At 39.7% G+C, this 16920-nt stretch overlaps 2 protein-coding genes across 8 annotated transcripts in view; one reads left to right on the top strand and one right to left on the bottom strand.

The window, feature by feature from the left end:
• Positions 1-3017, bottom strand: part of USPL1 (ubiquitin specific peptidase like 1) — a 45712-nt gene extending 42695 nt beyond the window's left edge. For all 6 annotated transcript variants that reach the window (XM_002748949.7, XM_078375238.1, XM_008998086.5 and 3 more), the window contains exon 1: positions 2885-3017. The gene's annotated coding sequence lies outside the window, so the exon portion shown is untranslated. The remainder of the gene's footprint in view (positions 1-2884) is intronic.
• A 339-nt stretch (positions 3018-3356) lies between these two features.
• HMGB1 (high mobility group box 1) overlaps positions 3357-16920 on the top strand; it is a 137988-nt gene continuing 124424 nt past the window's right edge. The window contains exon 1 of one of the 2 annotated variants that reach the window (XM_054256736.2): positions 3357-3453. The gene's annotated coding sequence lies outside the window, so the exon portion shown is untranslated. Of the gene's footprint in view, positions 3727-16920 lie in introns of both variants that reach the window. The other variant, XM_035302438.3, reaches the window with a different exon arrangement.

Below are 16920 nucleotides of genomic sequence, written 5' to 3'. Positions count from 1 at the left end.
GAACCAATGAACCACATTCCTATTGTTTTCAACTACCAAGAACATGAATACTTTACCAGCTGGGAAAAATACTACAATACTACTTATTAAAAGCTGCTAACACATTATTTTAAATGACCTAATTTACACCACATTTAACTTATTTTGTTATTATCAAAACAAAAATATAAACACTGTCCTAGTACAAATCACACATGTGGCCAACTTGTTTCGAGTGTAGTCCCATGTCATAGAACCACATTTAATAGTCAAAATTATGAGACACTGGAGCTCAGTGTAAGCAAAAATTAATTAAGAGTAGTTTAATTGTGGGCTTACAATCATAGGGAAATGAAATACAGAGGACCTTTAGGGCAGAGGCGAATTACCACTTAGCAGAAAGGTTGTAAGATGATTCTAGGCATAAGTCTTTCCCAAATCCAAGAATCCGTGATTCTATGACAACTATCTCCTAGGAATCGATGGCTCACAATTCACTTTAAAAACTAATTATTCTATTTTGGTTCAGCTATATAAACTTCACAAACCTTTCAAGCCAAGGAATAATTTCAAAAATAAAATCGCTTTTTTGAAAAAGTCAGTATCAGTGAATCTCAATTTCCTGTTCCTGAAGAAATAACCCTAAGATAGGGTTTCTCAACTGCAGCAGGACAGATAGCTTTGACCAAATAATTATTTGTGAAGGCTGTCCTATGCACTGAAGGATGCTTAGCAGCATCACTGACCTTTACTCCCTAGATCCAATAGCCAAAAATGTTTCCCGACTTGCCAAATGTCCCCTGGTAGGCAAAAATCACCCCTTCTGGTGAGAACTACTGGTGCTTTTTTCTTTCTTTTTAGGCTCAACTTACTACCTTTGGCTGGTTCTATTTCTAATTTACTTACAAAAGGGAGCTAGAGGACAGGTCTGACCATCTGTAATCCCAGCACTTTGGAAGGCCGAAGTAGGCAGATCACATGGTCAGGAGTTTGAGACCTTACCTCTACTAAAAATGCAAAAAATTAGGAGGGCATGGTGACAGGCGCCTGTAATCCCAGCTACTTGGGAGGCTAAGGCAGGAGAATTGCTTGAACCCAGAAGGTGGAAATTGCAGTGAGCCAAGATCATGCCATTGCACTCCATCCTGGGTGACAGAGCAAGACTCCATCTCAAAAACAACAATAACAACAGCAACAATAACAACAGCAGGGAACTAGGTGGGAGTCAAACTTCCATGGTCCCTGCTTTGCAAGCTGTGTACCTTCGGATCTTGGTCCAGAAACTTACCTGTAAAATTGGTTTCTTCTAAGAATTAGATGATATAAAGCACGTAAAAGGCTTAGCACCTGACAAATTAAGCCTACTATTTGGTACTAATTTTATACTTCATTCTGCATAGAGAAAAAGCAGTACAACTTGCAGCATTCTGCTGGACTCTCAAAAGGGAAACTAGTAGGCTATGTACCTTGAATAAACTGTTTTTGATGAAAATTTCCATCTACCTGAGGGAACTTAGAAAACTTTTTCAAGTCAAACGGTTTTCTCATTGTCTCTCTCAATTATAAAAGATAAAAAGCTTCCAAATCTGCTCTCTGAATTCCATCACCCAACATTTCAATGGGAAAAACAGATAGGTTGGTGGTTGAAATCCTGAATATATAGAATCCCCCAAAAGAAAATTTGTCCATATGGGGGACATAAAAAAAAAAAATACCAGAGGTGAGCTCACCAGGTCTTCTTTCAAATACAATTCACTTTGACTTACATACAAAATGCTGGGGTGGATTTTACAACTTAATCTGACCCTAAGTAACCGCTCTTTCTCCATTCAAAAGCAATCTCCTCCTCCTTTCCATATCTCACTTAAATGTGGGCATCTCCATCCTTCGAAACACACAGACTATAAAGTCTGAGTTGTTCCATATTCTTTATTTCCCTCTTCACACAGTAAGTCACACAAAACTCTGTTGACAATTGTTTGGAAAGGTCTCAGATCCCCACCTCTTTCCCTTCCATCTTACTGTCAAAATGGTGCCCCTATAAGATAAGTCTGAGCCTGTCAATGATCAGCTTAAAATTCTCTATTTACTCCAGCCTGATTACAGCAAAGTCAGTCCAAACAGCCCAATATAACCTAAAGGCAGTACTATGACCTAAACTCGTACTGTGAAACCAACCAAGCTTTCCAGTTTTATCTTCAACTCTACTTCACCCCCAACATCTTTCTCCTAACATCCCCTTTTCATACTTTTATGAGCCACTTATACTCCAGAATCCTTAATGTGAATTATTAGCCCAGCATGAACCCAGTTACAGCACAATGAACGTATCAAGCTGGCCCTGGGAATCGCAAAAGGTATGCAATTAAACTTAATTCACATTCCTGTGTGCAAAATGGAGAAACCAGGGAAACAGCTGTTAGAAGAGGGGGCCTCACACCCACCCATCTGAGCTTGCCCTCCGAGAGCTAGTAGGCTCGGCACGTGAACTGTCAAAAGCGAGGCCAAACCGACCTGGAAGCCGAGGAATAGGGTCGGCTTTCCGCACCGAGCCCTGTCTGGTACCAAACCCAAACGTCTTCAATCAGAGACGAACAGGACCAAAAGAGGTGAGTTTCGACCCAACCTAAGAAGCCTAAGGAGGCGCACAGTCCGTTAACCCTGCTCATCTCCACGCTCCTTGGAAAACAAAAACAAACTCTGGTTTCTCTTCAGCGTTCACCTCTCTGCGCCCAAACGGATCTGTAAGTCCAACTCTGTACCTTAATCATCAACCTTTCCCACTTGAACCCCGTCCGAGCCCAGACCAGCCTTTCAGCGCGCCGACTACCCCATAGGTCATCCCAGCTCTGTCTCTTTTCCCTATTTCGAGAGGGAAAAGGAACCTCTCCCTCTTTTCCCGTACCTGCCATGGGCACTCCCCTTCTTCGTACCGGGTCGTTCGGAACTCCTGTTCCAGCTTGATCTCCACACCACCTAGTTGCAACGTTCAACCCACGTTCCACTCGGACTGCTCCTCCCCCACTCGCGTCTCCACTAGGAAGGTGGCTTCCGGCTTGAGTCCGCGGCAAGAGAGTCCCCCTTCCTGCTGCACGCAGGGCCTAAAAGGACTGCGGCGTGGTGGGGAAAGTGAAGACGGAAGCACTTCCGGTCGCTTTCCGCAGAGGCGTGGCTGCCTGCCCTGCGGCCGCAGACGCAGTTGCGACTGCGGCGACAAGTAGGGGCGGGGCCGGTGACTGCTCAGCCCGCCATGTGTGAGTGGCTGGGTTTGGGGAGGCGACGTTTCTGGAAGCTGCTGGAAAGCGCTCGAGTGGCGGAGGTGGCGCCAGCGGCCGGGGGTGGGGCGTGATTAAAACTAGTGCGCGGCCGCTGCGGAGGGATTACGCTAAGGAAAAAGACCTGCTTACGCTCCGCTGGTTCCTGGTCCGCGAGAGCGTGGTCGGGAACCGCCGGGCCCTGGAGTGACCCGCGGAGGTGGGAGAGGGAAGGGCTCCCGAAGCCGGCGGTACTGCCATGGAGGCTCTCCGCCGGCGCGGCTTTCACAGCGCGGCCGCCCTGGGCATCCGTAGTCCGCTCTCCCAAAGCCTCGGTGGAGCCAAAGCTGCCACAGAGTGCATGTTCACAAAGGGTCATCACACACGGAGGTGCCCCTCCCTGTCTCCCTAGAGCCCACCTTCGAGCCAGGGGCTTTTCTACCAGGATTCTGGGGTGTTTCTCCTCCCTTCCTCCCTCCCAGATCTTCTCACGGTAAGGGGAGCAGCGAAAGCACAGGGACTTTGCATTCCACGACCCGTTCTGACTAGTCAGCAGCCGATCTGTCCCTGCTGCACTAATTCCAGCTGCCCTGCCTTGTTTTAACTTCAGAGAAAGGGGGAGTTCTCATTTGATAAGTTTAAGCCTCTGCTTTCGTAGGAAGGTCATGTGGCTTAAGGGACATCGTGACCGCTTGTGCTATTTCTGCGTGTGCATTCTAAATCTTGGGGGCAGCATATTCCAGAAGTCCTTTTGGTCGATTGGTTCTGTGCCTTAGGATAACAATTTGTACTTTCTGTTTCTTTGCAGACTAACCACAACTGGCATTTTGAACTGTGGGGTTTTTAGTGGTCTAAAACTAAATGATTGTGTTCTGGAATAATGCTGATCATTTGGATACCGTGGTATGGAGGAAACAAGTATCGTGTAGAATAAATTCTTTAGTAAAAATGATTTTAGTTTTTGGTACTTCTGAATGCAAATGGCCAAGGAATCCAACAGAGTTTGTTGGGCTTTCTCCAGACAAAAATAGGCTGGTTAGTTTGTTTACCTTTTTCTGTTGTTTTTATTAAACTAGATTATTAATGTGTTTGTGTATTTAAGGTCTAGCTAGTTTTTTTTTTTTTTTTATGTATTGTGATTAAAATTTGAGAAAGTAGTATTTCCTCCTCAAAATAGCCAGAATTCAGAGGGTTGTTTTCTTGCTCACCAGTGCTATTTCCATTTTTAGAATGAAATACACTATTTGTAAAAAAAAAAAAAAAAAACTTGCTAAATATGAACTTATAAATTGAAAACAATTGGTTCAGTTAAAATGTAGCTAAAATTGTAAGACTGCAAAACCACATCACGAAACTGAATTATATTTTTAAAACATTGTTGCAAAAACGTTGTCTGCCAAGTTGAATTTTAGTCTCAGTGTAAATTTGATTTTTTTTTCAGAAAAAAATTATTAGTAACAAAATGGAGGTGGCGCTTGAGTTGTAAAGAGAAAGGAAGGGATTTTAATTTGTTCTATCTCCAGAGCTTTTTCCCCTTGTAAAAGGTAGTACAAGACTTTTAAGATAAAGGGAAGAACTTTGATATAGGAGATCCGCAGAGATGGACTAGAAAACCCCTTTCGTTTATATTAGAGAGTAACCGTCCCAACTTGAAAATACTGTATATATTTCTGCTTATTTCTATATATTTGAAATGCTTTTGTCTGTGTACCCTGGTCCTAGAGAGAGTGCAGTACCTTCCAGAGGGTTTGCTCGCTCATTGCCTCCCTCCCCTTGTCAGCGATGTGGGACAGAAATTTTATTGACCTATTTCCAGTTAAAAACTCATGATTTAAAGGAAGACGCTTTTATTAAATTAATAACTAACGAACAGCTGCAATAGTTCAGTGCTGTACATTTAGGATTTTCTCCCCCCACCCCCATTTTGGCCACTCATGATGTCACCTCTTGCACCCTTAACCACTATACAAGTGTTTGGCCCAAACCTGGGATATAAAAGCTGCTTGCTATGATTTCTTTTTCTAGTCTTATCAAAAAGATGAGAGTCGAAGTGACTGACTTTACTTTCTAGAAGCACCCTTATGAATACATCCCACATCTCAATTTAACATTCAGAAAGCGCTGAAAACCTAAAACTTCTTAAGCTTAGCAACAAAAGTCATTTGATAGCAAAATATGACCTGAACTTTTGAGAAACTGTATATAGTCTTTATCCCATGTGTTTTGCTGAAACTCTATTAGTATGTTTGATTATGGGGTGCTGCCCTTGGCCCCCGCTATGTGGGGTGTTATATAATGGTTTGTGTACCTTGTTACATTTAAAAACTGTATGAAATTATTATTTCTAAAACACATCCAACCCTTTGGTTTTAGTTAAGGAATTGTAAACCTGTATTAATGTTTTTGGCAACACACGTACATATTTTAAAAAATTAAAGTAACTAAAGATATTTTAGTTCTTTCAGTAAATTCAGATTTATTAGGATAGAAAAAATACATGTATCATATTGTGTGTCTGTCATATCGTGCATCTATCATATTGTATACATGCAATGAAAAAGGTATGTACAGCTTATTTGTAAGTGTAGCCATATAGTGAGCCAAACAAGAAATTAATAGTTTGAGGGCTTAAGGTTAGTTTATACTTTAGGCTTTAAAATTTAGATGAAACATGACAACTTGTAATGTAGTCCAAACTTGGCTGTTTTGCCGATAGAAAATGAGAAAATGGGAATAAAGTTGATCCCATGTCTTCTGCTATGTGACCTTACATAAGTCACTGAGTTTTTAAGGTCTCGGTTTACAGATTTATAAAATGAGAAGTTTGGAATAGATGAATCTCTTTTTTTTTTTTTTTTTTTTTGGAGGCGGAGTCTAGCTCTGTTGCCAGGCTGGAGTGCGGTGGCGTGATCATGGCTCACTGCAGCCTCCACCTCCTGGGTTCAAGTGATTCTCCTGCCTCAGCCTCCCGAGTAGCTGGGATTACAGGCACACATCACCATGCCCAGCTAATTTTTGTATTTTTAGTAGCGACGGGATTTCACCATGTTGGCCAGGATGGTCTGGATCTCCTGACCTCGTGATCTGCCCACCTTGGCCTTTCAAAGTGCTGGGCTTACAGGCATGAGCCACCGCGCTCAGATGGATCTCTTATGGAAAGTTCCTTACAGTTTCAACATTCCATATGCAGATATTTACTGTTAGGAGTACCGCCTATTTTTAAAAGTTTTTCCTACTAAGGATATGATCCCATTTCATCTCAAACTGCTGTCTTGCTGATCTAAACTTGTCATTTTGTTCATAGCTAACACATTCATTCACATGGTTCAAAATTCAAAAGGTATAAAAGGATACTCTGTGAAGTCTTTTCTTCCACATCTGTTCCTCAGCCATCTCATTCTCTGCCTAGGAAGCAACCAGCACTACCAGTTTCTGGCATATTTTTCAGAAAAAATGTTATACATGTATGAGCAAATAAATATATATAATGTTTTTTCCCTTTTTCTATATAAGTGGTACATATCATGCATATTGATTATGTACCTTTTTTGTTCACGTGCCTTAAAAGTTGTTCTGTTATTATGCAAGATATTTCCTTATGTTTATGGCTGCATAATATTCCATTTTATAATGTACCATTATTTCATCAACCCTATCTTTTGAACATTTAGGTGTTTTTTTCCAGATCTTTATTAAAGAGCATTGTGCAATGAATAACTTTCTATGTACATCAATCTCACATGTGTGCATATATTTGTGCTCTAGCCAATGGCACAGCTGGGTCCCGTGCTTTGACTTATGGCATGAAGATATGCCAGTATGGTATAGTGGAGTCAACAACCTATTTGACTCTAAAGCAAGCATATGAGATAAATCACATCACCTGAATGGCTGTTTCTGCATTTGAGAATGCATGTATATATACATATATCCATAGTATGCATATGCATGTATAGATGAAGCAGGTGGATTATGTGTAGGGACTTTATCCTAAACAAACAAACAAATGTTTAAACACTAAAATCATGCCACTGAGCAAGATTTACAATGAGTGGCATATGAGAACTGCAACTGATTGATGTAACAACAGTTTGTTCTTTCCAGCTTATGCTCATTCCAAGGCGTGTACTCAATTAGTACTGTTAAGCTGATATTTTCCTTTAAAATTTTTTGCCCAGCATGTATGGTTGAATTTGTGTAACATGCAACTTCTAGATATTCTCACTTTACCACTAAGAAAACAAGGTCTAAGGCTAGGCACGGTGGCTCAAGCCTGTAATCCCAGCACTTTGGGAGACTGAGGCGGGCAGATCACTTGAGGTCAGGAGTTTGAGGGCATGGCTGCAATACTAGCTACTCAGGAGGCTGAGGCACTAAAATGGCTTGAACTTGGGAGGTGAGACTGCAGTGACCCAAGATCATGCCTCTGAACTCCAGCCTGGGCCACAGAGATGAGACTGTCAAAAAAAGAAAACAAAAAAAACCCCACAATCTACTCAAATTTGCGTTAACCAGGTGGCTGACCTTGTACTAAAACCTACATCATCTCTTTTCTAATCCAGGGCTTTTTCCAGTGTATTCTCATAACTGGACATCAGATCTAGCAGTAGATTTGAGAATGCCCAGTAATTAGGAACTGCTTTAGGTACATTCACTCTTCTGGACTCTAGAGCAACCTAAAGTTAAGAAAGCAGCAGAATGTTTTTCCAGTGACAAAATAACGTCCTGTAAGTATTTGTTGAAGTAATCATACGACATGCTGATTAGCAATCAGGAAGCCTCCAAATCAAAAAATTAAATGCATATAACGAAACACTCTTTCCTAATTGGGATATCGTTGTCACTTCAAGATGAATTGATCAGTCATAAGTACTGGAAGGAATTTAAGATTATTTGTAAACAGGTAGTCTTACATTCCCCAGATGCATGCCATCATTTAATTTAGCCAGGAAATTTAAAATAATTATCACCAGAAAAGGAGAAGTGGTGGTAGAAACAACAGCAAATGAGAAAATACAGTGGCTCATGCCTGTAATCCCAACACTTTGGAAGGCCGAGGTGGGCAGATCATCATGAGATCAGGAGTTCAAGACCACCCTGCCAACATAGTGAAACCCCATCTCTACTTAAAAAAAAAATACAAAAATTAGCCGGGCATGGTGGTGCATGCCTGTAGTCCTACCTACTAGGGAGGCTGAGGCAGGAGAACCCAGGAGGTGGAGGTTGCAGTGAGCCAAGATCACGCCACTGCACTCCAGCTTGGGCAACAGAGTGAGACTGTGTCTCAAAAAAAAAAAAATTGAAAATAGAAAGTTGGAGGATATGCTTTAGTAAACTATTCACATGGAAGGTTAGAGGTTATGCTGTAGTAACTGTATTCGCTTGAAGCTGGCACTGCAGCACATGACCCTCCACTTCAGGACTTTAGCTGCCCGCCGACAATGTAGTCCCCTTCTCTTCACGTAACTGACTCTTCACCTCCTTGGAGTCTTAGCGCAAGTATCTTGGGTCAAGCTCATCCACCCTATTTGAGGAGCCGTCTATCCACTACCCCGATTCGAATTCTTCTTACCACCTGTTTTTTTTTCCTCCTAGTATATGTATGTGTGTGTATATATATATGCATGTGTGTATTTGTGTGTATATATGTGTATGTATATACACATGTGTGTATTTATATATACATATAAACATACACGTATATGTGTATATGTAAACACACGTTTTTGGCTCCATCCTAGGTTATGAGATCTGTGAAAGCAAGGACTACATCCGTTTGGTTTACCATCGTATATACAGTGCCTAGTACATAGTGTGTATTTGTTGATGAATTATCTTGGTGGCTCCCAATTTCTAATTTGCATAACTGACCAAACCTACGTATAGAACAGAATGTATTAAACAGCCTAGTTCCTTCACATTTGTTAGTTCAGATGTATGCATAATTGATACGTTTATTTTAGAAAGCTATGAACTTATTCATCAATGGCTTTTTTTTTACACTTACTGTTTTTTTAATAAAGGATGTTTTAAAGTGTACAGATGAACAGCCAGATGAAGAGATGCACAGGGCTGAAAAGCTTGTATTGAATGTGCAAGGCACTGCCATAAATGCAGGGAGAATACAGCAGTGAATAATGCATAGTCCTTATCCCTAAAGAGAAGTAGGAACGTTTGTAAACAAATAGCTTTCATACAAGACAGAATGAAATAAGTGCTAAATAAAGTTGTGCAAGCAATGTTTGTAGAAGCTATGGAGGAAAAAATGATTCATTTTAATTATAGGAAGGCCCTCACAAAGGTGAATTTTTACTTTGGTCTTGAAAGAAAAATAGAACACAAGTCCCTGTAGATGGAGAATAGAGATGAATAAATGTTTAACTTCACTTTTTAAAAAGTCCTTAAAATAGCAGTATTGACCACAAAGGACTCGTAAATAATGCAGTGTCATAAAACAATCTTTTAAAAAATATTAATTAAAAATAAAATGACCCCAGCCATAAGCATTATGCTTCTGCAGTTGAAGATAACCGTAAACTCACTTTGACATTCTTGACTTGGTTGACAGCTAAGTTGAGGTTCAATTTCATGATTGAAGTGTAACTTGAGTGCCAGTTGGAGCTAGTAATTGTTTAGTAAATGTATCAATTAAGAAAAAAACTATTGAATAATGAAAACAGGCATTTTTAAAAAAGATTTTTTAAGTCATTGTTGGTCTTTAATATATGCTTCTGTGACCACGTAACAAGTTAAAATGTGGTATAATCTGATTTTTCAACTTTATTTTTGCTTTCCTGCTTCTGTTTTGCTAAGCAACATAGACCTTTTCTTTCCACTCTTTTTTTTTTTTTTTTTTGAGATGGAGTTTCACTCTTTTTTTTTTTTTAAGTGTAGGCATTAGATTTACAGATCTGATTTAAACTTGGCCATATATTAATCCCGGTTTTGTTACTTCATACAAAATATTTAACTTCCTTGAGGTTCAGTTTCACTGATAAAATGAAAATATCTACTGATCCCATTTCTGTCATTAACTAATTTTGTGGCTTCAGGCAAATTATTTAACCCTCTGAGCTTTAGTTTTTCCATATAGGAAATGAAATTCTTTTGAATGAGGTAAGATGTAGAACAATATCTGGCAGTTACTATGCCCTCACAGCAGATGTTGATTTCCCTCGTCCTTCTACCACATCTAAACCCTGCTTGTCCCTTACAGATTGCTTTAAATTCTGTTTTTTCTTTCCTTTGCCAGCTCCTAGCACTCTGCTCTTTTCTAGAGTTGTTGCACTTAACCATATATACCATGGATTCTTAAATGGGTACTATAACAATTGACCCTTGAACAACACAGGGGTTAGAGACCACCCCCTTCTTCCCCATGCTGTTGAAAATCTGCACACAACTTTTGACTGCCCTTAGCAGTCAAAGAACTCAGCTGCTAATGCCCACTGATGACTGGAAGCTTACTGATAGCATCTGTTGTTGATTAACACATATTTTATATGTCGTGTGTTATATACTGTATTCTTACAATAAAGTAAGAGAAAGAATGTTAACTAAGAAAATCATAAGGAAAAGTAAACATATTTACTAATCATTAAGTACAAGTGGATCATCATAAAGACCTTCATTCTTGTCACCTTCACATTGAGTAGTGAAGAAGAGGAGCCGAGTGAATAAAGAATATGTTTATGTACGCGATGGAATACTATTCAGCCATACAAATGAATGGAATAATGTCTTGCAGCAACTTGGATGGAGCTGGAGGCCGTTATTCTAAGTGAAGTAACTTAGGAATGGGAAACCAAAAATGGTATGTTCTCACTTAAAAGTAGGAGCTAACCTGTGAAAACAGAGGCATAAGAATCATACAGTGGACTTTGGGGATTCAGGCTGAGGAGGAAGGTTGAAAGGGGGCTGAGGTTTAAAAGACTACATATTGGGTACAGTGTATACTGCTCAGGTGACAGTTAAACTAAATCTCAGAAATCACTGCTAAAGAACTTATCCATTTAGCCAAAAACCACCTGCACCCCCGGAAACTATTGAAATAAAGAGGACGGGTTGTTCTGGGAAGAGTGGGAGGAGAGGCAGGCACACCTAGTGAAACTTTTATTGAAAAAAAAATCCATTTATAAGTGGACCCATGCAGCTTAAACCTGTGTTGTTCAAGGGTCAGCTATATATTGGGAACTTGTTAAAAATGCAGTTGCTTGGGTCCCATGCTTGATTCCATGAATTTGGCATGGGGCCTGGGCATCTGTATATTTTTCTCCCTCATATTTTCTTATGCTTACCAGTGGTCGTGGTTTTTCACCTATTTGTTTATCGTATGTTTTTTATAGTTTATATTTAAAACCATTCAGGTGTTTTAAACTCTAAACTCCATGAGGGTACACAATTAAACTTAGTTTAGAGGTTGTTAAGTAATGCCCCACCTTTTTTATCTGCCTTTGTTTGGATCCGCTTAAATCAAGATAGATGAAGATTGAAATGTAAGTTTAATTACTGAAAAAGTTGTTTGGAAAAGGTAGCTGAGATTTGCAGCAACAAGCTTCCAGAATTCTGGTAAGTACTGCTTTCCAGAATTAGGCAGATTTAAAATTCGAGTTTTTCTATGATAAGAATAGAGCTTGTCCTCCCACTACATTTACTGTGTGACAGAGCAGGCCAAAACAAATGACCCTCTTCAGTCAGCTAAATCCCAGATGGAAAGGAGAGAGGAAGTTGGCTGACCCTCAGAATTTTTTCTCCCAAACTTGCTGTCAGATCAGTTAGCCCCTCCTATCCTAGAAAGGAGTTTAAGAGAGTAGAGGTGAATATTACAGTCAGGAAGTTTTATGTGGAGAATGAAAGAGTTTTCATCATGCCTCAACAGTACTTAATGGTATTTATTAATGGATTTTTTTAATACCTTGCATCAGGATGCTCTGATTTTTAGTACCTAAATAAGAAGTTATGAAGTTACAACTTAAAATCAGTATATATTATTATATTAGTTACATTTTGTTACGTAACTAATCATTCCCCAAACAGTTTAAACAACAGACATATGTCATTTCATACATGGTCTGGAATCTGGGAGTGGTTTGGCTGAGCGGCTCCAAGTCAGAGCCTCTTACGTGTTTGCAGTCATCTAAAGGCTGCTTGCGTGTCTTCCCAACATGGCACCTGGCTTTTCCCCAAGATCACATGGTCTGAGAGAGAGAGAGGCAGAAACCACAGTGTCTTTTATTACCTAACCTCAGAAGTGACCTGTCACTGTGCTGTATTCTATGGGTTACACAGACCTACCTACACAAGGGTATGAATAAGAAGAGATAGGATTCATTGGAGGCCATTTTGGAGTCTGGCTACCACAATTTTATAACATGCTAGTTTCACTTTATACCTCACAAAACAAGTAATTCAATAATGTCTAATATCCCAATAAAATTGTTTAATGGTAATTTTGTGAAATAATTGTATTTTATATATTATAAAATTTCCTAGCTAGAAATTAGGCTGTAAGAATATGTCCAGGGGATGATTCTCTACTACCAGCCCCTTCCTGTCTAGTTCTGTTTCTGAATCAGTAATTTACATCATATGATCAAGTGCTACTCTGCGCGTTCTTCCAGATAGTCTGAAAGTTCAGGTGATATAGACAGACTTACCATAAGGTGATTGTATTAGTCTGTTTTCACACTGCCATAAAGAACTATCTGAGACTGGGTAATTTACAAAGAAAAATGGTTTAATTGACTCACAGTTCTACAGGGTTGGGGAGGCCTCTGGAAGTAACAACCATGACAGAAGGTGAAGGGGAAGCAAGGCACATCTTACATGGTAGCAGGAGAGAAAGCAAGAAGGAGGAAGGGCCACAATTTTAAACCATCATATCTTGTGAGAATTCTGTCACAAGGACAGCAAGGGGGAAGGCTGCCCCCATGATCCAGTCCCTTCCCACCAGGCTTCTCCTTTGACATGTGGGGATTACAATTCAAGACCATTCAAGATGAGATTTGGGTGGGGATACAAATCCAAACCATATCAGTGATAATAGCTACAATTTTGATTTTAGTATGAGTTAAAAATTTACTTCTGGTCTCCTGGAAGGTGCCTCATGAAGTCTGATTTCCATCTACTGATTTATTCAAGTGAGAATTGACTTGAAGTGGTAATAATTAGAATAAGGTAGACTCAATGGCTAGTGAAGGTCATTGAAATAGTCCATAGGCCCAAAAGAGCTGAAAAGCATCACGGTAAGCAAGTAGCAGTGCTTTGATTAAAATTCTGATGCCAAAGCTTAAAAGAAGTTCAATAAGTGAAATAAAATCATTAAGAATATAATTTATTTATTAAAATATGCTAAATCTTAGGTTTTGTAAAATAGCAAAAAATATTGCAGTGTGAGGAAACTTGAAAAGTTCATTGAATTCAGGAGTGTACAATTCATTTGTCCTCTATAGCTATTCAACACAGTAGAAAAGATAATAACTTGAAGATTGTGGCAGAAGATGTTTTAACATAGCCTGACAATGCCTAAATGGTCTTTGGAATTCTAACCATAAGCATTGTTAGGTCAGTTTGCATTTTACAATGCTTTAAGTGCTTATAGATTAATGGCCAGTTGTGAAAGCCCAAATATTTGTATAACCAATTTTCTCATCCAGGTGTAAGCTGTTTATTACATAGACATAAGTGTGTAGAGCATAGTATTACCAGACCCAGTGAACTCATTTGGATGTCATATTTGTAGTCATGTAGGCATATTTAACATCAACTTTCACCCTCAAGTGTTACGAGGCACTATTTTGCTAATCGGAGCAGAAATTTTAGGAAATTCATTTTACTTTCCACATGTAATTTGTCATGAACAATAAAATGTTTTGTTTGGCTGTTGATCAGCTTTAAGTCATGCTCTCCTTTTTTTTTTTTTTTTTTTTTTTGAGACACGATCTCAGCTCACCGCAACCTCCGCCTCCTGGGTTCAAGCAATTCTCCTGCCTCAGCCTCCTGAGTAGCTGGGATTACAGGCACGTGCCACCATGCCCAGCTAATTTTTTATATTTTTAGTAGAGACGGGGTTTCACCATGTTGACCAGGGTGGTCTCGATCTCTTGACCTTGTGATCCACCTGCCTCGGCCTCCCAAAGTGCTGGGATTACAGGCTTGAGCCATCGCGCCCGGCATGCTCTCCTATTCTTATGGTGAATGAGAGACGGTAGGAGTTTTTTTCTGAATGTAGAGTATGTAAACCCTGAAAGTTGCTCAGTTGAGTCTTCAGAGCTAATAAGTGATTAAATGAAACAAAAATCTTGGAATAATTGATATTCTAAAACTGAAAGGGCAGAAAGATGTAAGGAATTTGGGAAATGTTAATTATAGACTGTTGTGCTAAGAGTAACAAATGTATTCACTACCCTAAAAAACTGTCCTAGAATAGAAAAGCAAGTTAAATGATAGGACATAATCAGCCAAATTTATTCTACAAGACAGGTCTTCTCAAAAGTCGTTATTATTAACAGAGACCAAAGACACATGACAACCAGATGCCGTGCCAGACTTTGATTTGATCCTGGTTTGCAAATCACATATTGGGGAAATTGTAATATACCCAGCTATGTAATATATTTGGGAATATATTTTAAATTTTCCTGGGTGTGTTCATGGTTCTTATGGTTATGTAGGAGAATGGACTTAGGAGGTGTATCTGAAGTATATTTGGAGGGGAAGTTATCTTCAAATAATTTAGACATATACACAGTACATACAGGGAAAAGCATATATGATATGGCATTAAATGCTGAATCCATGGTAAAAGTAAGGGTGGTTGTCAATTCTTTCCGCTTTTTTATGTTTGCATATGTAAAATAAGTTGGGAGAAAATCCCTCTCTGGAACCCTGTTTCTTCACTCAGCTTTGGAAGAAAAGGTCTCGAGAGAATGTATCATTGTTTATGGCTACCACCTCTACCTTTCCTCTGCTGTTCTCTCCCTTGAATTCAGACCTATGAGACTTTTATTCCTGTCTTCCCAGCAAAGCTCATTTCCACATCTGCTTTGGCCTCCATGTTGCCAGACCTGGTGATCCTTGCTTAGTCCTCATTTTGCTTGACCTCTAAGTAGCGTTTGATGCAGTCAATCAAATGAGTATGATGATTCTCCCAGACTCAGTTCTCCTACTTCTTGGGTTCTCCTTAGTATCTTTTGGGAGTTTCTCCTCTTTTTCAAACACTGGAGTGCCTCTGGGCTCAGATCTCATCTCAATTTGTGTTTAGTTCCTAAATCACCTCATCCTGTTCGATAGTTTTAAATACTATTTAGATGTGGAGACTCCCAAGTTCATATTGCCACCCAGCTTCTCCCCTGAAATTCAGACTCGTTTATCCACCTGCCTGCCTGATACATTCACTTGATGCCAGATAGGCATTTCTAGTTTAATATATCCAGAACTGAGCACGTTGGTCCAATCAGTCTCTTCTGCATACTCCCAAACAAAGCAAGCACATGGTATTTACCTGCTATTCCACATTCTTCCTCATCTCCATATGGGAAACTTTATTCTAATTGCTCAGGCAGTAAGCCCGGTTGTCTGATTCCTATTTTCCCCTCATACCTTACATTTAATCCGTCAGCAAATATGGTCAGCCGTACTTTAAAAACATATTCAGAAGCTAAGCACTTCTCTAGCTCTTACCACTACCATCTTAATCCAAGCTACATTCTGGGACAGATTATAGCAGTTTCTCAGCCTTGGTGTTATCAACATTTGGGGCCAGTAATGTTGCGGGGAAGGGCTGTCTTGTGTATCATAGGTTGTTTAGCAGCATCCCTAGCTTCTGCCTGCTGGATGCAAGTAGCAACCTGTCCCAATAGTTGTGACAGCCAGAAATGTCACCAGACATTGCCAAAATGTTCCCTGGGGACATTGGGTTATGGGCCACTGGATTATAGCAATATTCTCCTATTATCTCAGCTTCCTCTCTTGCCTCCATACAGCTTATTCTCCATATAGCAACCATGTATCAGGTCAAAACATGAATAATATCATGTCATTTCTTTCCTCAAAACCTTCCTGTGGCTTCCCATCTCGTTAGGGTCAAATCTGTAAGTGCCTACAGTTCCCTTACCAACCAATTTACATGCATCATGCACCCACCCACCCCCAACTTGGAGAGCAGCTTTTTTTCTTTGTGCAGATTGAAAAGGGCATCCTTTCCACTAGATGGTTGCAGCCCCTCCCCCTGCTTTATCACAGCGTTATTACCGCTTTGCATGTTATATTTGTTGAATGCATAGTAAGATGAGAAGTATAATTGTCAAAATGTGTATAGTCAGCCCTTGGTATCTGTGGGTTCCACATCTGTGGATTCAACTAACTGTGGATCCAAAATACTAGAAGAGAAAAAAACATCTGTACTGAACATGTGTGGACTTTTATTCTTGTCATTATTCCCTAAACAATACAGTATAACAACTATTTATGTAGTATTTTCATCGTATTAGATGTTAAAAACTGGAGATGACTTTAAAGTATACAGGAAGACGTGTAGGTATATGCAAATACTATACCATTTTATATAAAGGACTTTGTGGCTTTAAAAACATGATTACTTGTCATGATTCTGTAGGTGACTGTAAAGTGCTTCAGCTGGTCCCACCTGGGCTGCTCATGCAGATTTTGGTATTCTTAGGGGGTCCTA

The sequence above is a fragment of the Callithrix jacchus genome, chromosome 5 (genome assembly GCF_049354715.1).
Source record: "Callithrix jacchus isolate 240 chromosome 5, calJac240_pri, whole genome shotgun sequence".
Classification (NCBI taxonomy): Eukaryota; Metazoa; Chordata; class Mammalia; order Primates; family Cebidae; genus Callithrix; species Callithrix jacchus.
This window is presented reverse-complemented; position numbering and strand designations above follow the sequence as displayed.